This window comes from Magnolia sinica, chromosome 14, assembly GCF_029962835.1.
Source record: "Magnolia sinica isolate HGM2019 chromosome 14, MsV1, whole genome shotgun sequence".
NCBI classification, from domain to species: domain Eukaryota; kingdom Viridiplantae; phylum Streptophyta; class Magnoliopsida; order Magnoliales; family Magnoliaceae; genus Magnolia; species Magnolia sinica.
The window spans coordinates 75768204-75774545 of record NC_080586.1 but is presented as its reverse complement, the minus strand read 5'-3'; the positions used below and the strand labels follow the sequence as shown (position 1 = coordinate 75774545).

The 6342-nt window shown below is 40.1% G+C and overlaps 1 non-coding gene across 1 annotated transcript; it reads left to right on the top strand.

The window, feature by feature from the left end:
* The first annotated feature begins 632 nt into the window (after nucleotides 1–632).
* Nucleotides 633–739, top strand: LOC131226324 (small nucleolar RNA R71). Its single transcript, XR_009161717.1, has one exon. It is a non-coding gene; the product is annotated as a small nucleolar RNA R71 (small nucleolar RNA).
* The last annotated feature ends 5603 nt before the right edge of the window (nucleotides 740–6342 follow it).

The window sequence follows — 6342 nt, the reverse complement described above, 5'->3', positions numbered from 1 at the left end:
TCTTTTACATAAAATCTGTAATTCCCCGCATTGCCTGAGCCAGCTCTTGTATGGAATTTTGAACCGGTTCCTCTTGAGGTTTCACTTGATTTGGATTTTGATTGAAGAAACTTGGAGGGGTAGCCGTTTGTCCATTTCTCCAACTAAAGTTTGGATGATTTTTCCAGCCAGGATTGTATGTATTGGAGTTAGGTCCAGTAAAAGGTCTTTGATAGTTGTTTACGGCATTGGCTTGTTCATTCAACACTCCTCGAAAGGCAGGTATTGTAGGACAGTTTTCAGTTGTGTGAATGTTGCAATCACAGATGCCGCAAACAATTTCATTGACCTTATCCTTCTTTCCTTCCATGGCCTCAACTTTCCTTATGAGCGTAGTCACTTTACACTTGAGATCATCCTCTTCTTTCAAGAGATATAATCCACCTTTCTCATTTAATTGAGTCGGCCTAGACGTGGTGTTCGCCATTGGGTAATAGTCCCATGATTGTGTTTTTTCAGTGAGACTATCGAGGTAATCCCATACCTCGTCAACATCTTTATTAATGAACTCTCCATTACACATTGTCTCGACCATTTGGCGCATGGAAGATGTCGGTCCATCATAGAAAAAATTTGTAATGCGCCACGTTTCAAATCCGTGTTGTGGGCATGAACTGACCAAATCTTTGAACCTTTCCCAACATTGGAAGAATGTTTCATCTTCCTTTTGGGCAAAGTTCATGATTGCTTTTCTGAGGGTAATCGTTTTATGATGTGGGAAGAATTTTTTTATGAATTCCCTCTGCATGTCGTTCCATGTGCCAATGGATCTAGGACGTAGTGAATGTAACCACGTCTTAGCTTTCTCTTTTAAGGAAAAAGGAAAGAGTTTCAGCCTGATTGTATCCTCAGATACATTAGGAAAGCATAATGTAGCCATAATCTCATCGAACTCTTTCAAATGTAAATATGGACTTTCTAATTCAAGTCCATGGAATTTGGGAAGGAGTTGGATAACTCCTGGCTTGATGTCCATTTGTCCTGTGTTTTCAGAAAAAATCATGCATGAGGGCATACTCACTCCCGCCGGTTGTAGATAATCTCGTAAAGTATGAAGCGGGGGTGCCTGTTGCACCTTATTCTCATCTTGGGTATCCTCCACCCTGGGTGGAAGTAGAGGAGGTTGGTCTTCAGCCATAACTTCAGTTAACTCAGGGGATTTCGAGCGGTGTCTAGTCCTACGATGGATAGTCAACCCCTCAACCAATCCTCCTTCAGTCAAGAGACGTTGAGTGTTGTCATGGGCCCACTTGGGCATGAAAACACTCGCAGCCCTCAATTAAAAACCTAATCCTAAGAAAGGAAAAGAAAATCTAGAAAGAAAGAGAGAGTTGGAAAGAAATTACCAAATTGGAGTCCTGAGTTAAAACCTGCAAAATAAAATAAAATAAGTTAGATTTTTAAAAAGAGAAGAACAATCCTTTAAAAGAAAGATAGAAGTGAACTAGCTTCTAAAAGAAAGAATTCCTAAAAGAAAGTGAAAATTTCTAAAATAAATTAGGAGAGTCCTAAACTAGAAAGTAAATTACTAAAAGAGAATTGAAAAATAGAAAGTAGGGAAGGAGCTTACCAAATTAGAAATTTCTATCTTAAAGGCCTACAAAATAGGAAGGTTAGTTTCTAAACAAAAATTCTAAAAATAAATTAGGAAACAAATTAGATTTTAAAAGAGTTAAAATTAGAAAGTTACTAAAATAAAAATAGAAAGTTAATTTCTAAAAAGGGAAAGAAATAACCTAATTTCTAAAAATAAACTATTTCCTATAGAAGGGAGGATACTAGAATTAGAAAATTTCTAAAATTTAAACCCTAATTCTAAAAATAGGAAAAAGTAGAGATTAGGAAGGAATTACCAATTGAGAAACTTATGTCAAGATCCTATAAAACAGGAAACAAGTTAGTTTTGCACTCAAATAAAAATAAATAAAAAACTAAGGTTAATAAAATCCTAATCTTAAACTAATCCTAAAACCAATTAATTTCAGAGAATCGTAACCGTCGCCAAAAACTTGTTCACTCCCCCAGTATAGGGTTGTGATGTAGTAATAAACTCGGTAAGACCGAGGTCGAATCCACAGGGACTGATACCTGTACGTTATCTGAAACCAAGTAGAACTAGAACTAGACTAAGATGTGATCTAAATCAAATAGAATTTCAGAAATAATTGTAGAATAATTATCTAAAACTATAAACAATTCAGGGAAGGGAAACTAGGGATTCAGAGGATCCACTTGTAGAGATCAGGGAGAAATTATGTCTGCTTCAGAAATCATGGAATTTAACTAGACTTCCTTTGATATAGTTTTCAAGAGGTGAAAGGTATATGAATTAGAATGGATTCCATCACCAAGCCATGCCCAGGAGACAAAGTAAACAACAGAATTAAACTAATTACCAACCAACCAACAATGTATGAGGATCAGGAAGGGTACTGTCATCCTACCATGCCCATGGGACAATGATGAACAACAGGGGTTCCTGACTTCATAAACATAAAAAGGGAAAAGAAATACTCAAAGCCATTGCAAACCCATTATAATTTCAGTCACAACAGACCATAAAAGACTAAGAGAAGTATTCCTTTAATAATCAACTATATCAAATTCAGTTTAGAAATTTAAATTAAAGGCATAAAGTAGGATCTCCCATCTCGCTACAGGCTTCACCTCTTAGCCCTAGCTAAGAGGTTTAGCCACACATGATATGGGCTAAATTCCAATTAAAAAGAAGAAGAAGAAGAAAAAGAGGAAGAAGGAGAACCGGGTCAGCTCCCACGTCCAGCAGCCCCACGGTCCGTTTACAGTGGAAAAACCACTGCTCGTTACAGCAGAAAGCCAAGCTTCCTGACGTGAACTCCCCTCCAGCAGCACTCTCTTCACCTCCTTTCTTTTCTTCCGTTCCTTCAAAACCAAAACCGCCACCCTGCTCCCACTTTCCTTCACGTGTCTGCCTCCAGCCGACCTCCGTTTGATGCCCCTTACACTTTCTCTCTCTCTTTTTTATAGCACTCTCGTCGGAGCCGAATTTCCGTCCTCCATGCGGAAGTCTTACGCACAAGAGACTGTGTTGGAGTCGGAATAAAGCAGCTTTCGCGGCAACAGGCGGAGGACCCGCGATCAACCCGCGTTTGGCGCAATAGCCGATCTGTTTCGGCTATCTGATCCGTTCGAATTTCTTGGACAGGGTCAACACCTTGTCATCATAAGTTTGGATGGTCTGGATCATCGACCTGATGCTGATCAGAAGCGCAGAAAGGCCCACAGCGGCCGGGTTTCCCGGACGTCCGCAAAACAAGGACCGCCTAAGAGTTCCGCTGGATCCTAGCGGGGTCCTCGATCAGGCTCAGATGAGAAATCCACTCCGTCCATTTGATTCCCGGTGAAAAACAGGTTAGGAAAAGTGGATTGTAGATTAGATTCCGTGCGGCCCACTGGATTTCTCCTTTCACCGTTCGTCCTATGTTTGAACGATTGATTTCTAATCTACACTGCCACCTGAAATTATCTCTCCTAGGTCCATGTTATCTGCGCTGTTAGAGTCTACTGAACGGTCCAGATCGACCTGAAAACCTCGGATGGTGGCCCACTACAAGATCACAGCGATTGGTTCACAAAACAGAGCTTTCTCTGTTGCGTGTGCGAGAGCTTGCGGTCAAACGTTGCTTGACCGCTCGTGTTGGTTCAGCGCACCGCGCGTCTTCAAGTATATGGTGTACACGCACTGCAGCATAGGGTCCATTTTGATATATTCATGAAATCCGTTCCGTCTGTCCATTCTGTCATATCCTATAAACCGTCCATACCAATTTTGAAGTATATCCAGATATCAGGCGGGCCCCACATAATGATTAAAGGGGCTAATCTGTTTGTTGGGCCACTTCTAGAGGGATCTGAGGGTTGAAATCCGTCATGTACGGTTGATTTGTGGTCTTCAGGCCATATATGGAGTTTCGAACTGATCGGATGGTGGGAACCCTATGATCTTGCATTATGGATACTTTCCAGGCCACTTGAGCTTCAGTTCCTCAATTTTCTTGGATCCCTAGCATGCACATCCGTCGATCTTGGTCTCCTAGGGTCCGTCCCTTGCCTTGGTGCATTCCAAACGTTAATTCCATGCTTTTAGCATCCCGATCCAGTCCCAGCTCACAATTCTACCTTGCAACATAAACATGATTAAAATGAGCTATTAAAGTGAGTATTGGACATTAAACTTCTATATTCGAACTTCTACTCCGATTGGTTCTACGAGGCTACTACAGAAGGAGAAATCCAGGTATTTTACATTTGTGTAAATCTTCTATTCTTTTTGGTTTTCTTTTGAGATTCACCAGAAAAATCTCATTGTGTTGGTTATCTGAGGAGAGCCAGAAAACTCAGAAAGTGGGTTTTTGGATTGTGTAAGCCCAAGTTAAAAAGACACAATTGTGAATGTTTTAGGTGAACCTGTGAAACCTATTTTGATAATGAACGCTGATATCCCCTGTGTGAGGATATTAGGAGTGGAGTAGTTGTGTGGCTGTTGTTGAACAGTTGGTGTACACACAGGCGAACCACTATAATTCTTTGTGTCTTGTGGTTTGAATGCTTATTTAATTTCTATATCTTTTATTATTTAGATTTGTGGGATGTATGTGTGGATGTGAATGTTATAATATTTACATTTCAAGCATTGTGGGAATGTTGTAATAGTTTAGAATTTATTTCTTACTATTTCCTTTCAATTTGAGTTTTTGATATTTAATTTGTTCTAGTAAGGTTGTCCTGCCATAAACCCTTGGTTTTTATGGTGCGAGGTTGTCCTTAGAACAACATTGGTATCAATCTCTTTATTTGAGTTTGCTTTATATTTTTATATTGTGATTTGTTTAAAGTGCTATCATTTCTTTATTTAAATTCTACTGTTAAAATTTTTATTTGGCATAGTTTTATTCCGCCCCCCCCCCTCTAAGACATATAGCTAGACCATTTCAAGTGTCCTTAAAGTTTCAAAAGAGACACTCGTGGTTATGAGAAAGCAAAGGTACGAAAACCTTTACAGGTCTATCGAAAACACTTCAGCAGGTGGAGCGGCAATAGCTATTGCAGATTCCATGCCTGTACGTATGTGGCATACTCGTCTGGGCCACATGTGTGAGCGGGGCATGAAGGTACTAACTAATCGTTGTTTGATTCTAGCTTTTAAGAATTTTGATTTAGATATATGTGAGCATTGTATATATGGTAAACAATCTAAATTATCTTTTAAATATGGAAAACATGTATGTAAGGAAGTACTTGATTATGTACACTCTGACGTATGGGGGCCATCGCCAGAGGTTTCCATTTAGGAGTCGTCATAGTTTGTTTCATTTATTGATGACTATTTCAGAAAATTTTGGGTTTACTTCATGAAACGTAAATCTGAATTTTTCACCATATTCAAACAATGGAAGGCAATGGTGGAAAAACAGTGAAGGCAGAAAATAAAGGTTTTAAGGACTGACAATGGTGGAGAATTTACTTCCACTGAGTTTAATGAATATTGCAAGGCTGAAGGGATCATCAGGCACAACACAGTGCGCCACACGCCCGAACAAAATGGTGTGGCTGAGCAGATGAATCGGACTCTCTTGGAGAGGGCCCAATGTATGTTAAGTAATGTTGTGTTGGGCAAGGACTTATGGACTAAGGCCATTAACACGACTTGCTACTTGGTGAATCGATCCTTGCATATAACAATTGAATGTAAAATTCCAGAGGAAGTATGGAGTATCCATACGCTGGACTACTCAGATTTACGCATATTTTGTTGTGAGACTTAATCTCATGTACCGTCAGTTGAGAGAGATAAGCTAGATCATAGAGCCAAAAAGTACATCTTTGTCGGCTATGGTATTAGTGTGAAAGGTTACAGGTTATTCGACAAGGTCACATGCAAGGTCATCACCGGCCGTGACATCAGATTCGATGAAAGCACTCTATTCCGGAGTAACAAGAAAGGTTGATCGTAGACGTCCATATTGACACAGATGATATTCAAGCAAAGACAGATGCGCAGACAGAGGTACATGATCAGGTGGAGCAGCTACCTGTGAAAAGGAACCCACAACGTGATCGCAGGTTATCGACAAGATACAGGAATGACTCTAATATTGCATATGCCCTCATTACATATGATGGGGACCCGTTTACTACTCAGGAGGCTCTTAGTGAGCCTGATGCAAAAAAGTGGAAGGCGGCTATGGACGATGAGATGGACTCGTTGCACAAAAATCACACATGGGAGCTGGTGGAGCTTTCAGTGGGCCGAAAAATGATCCG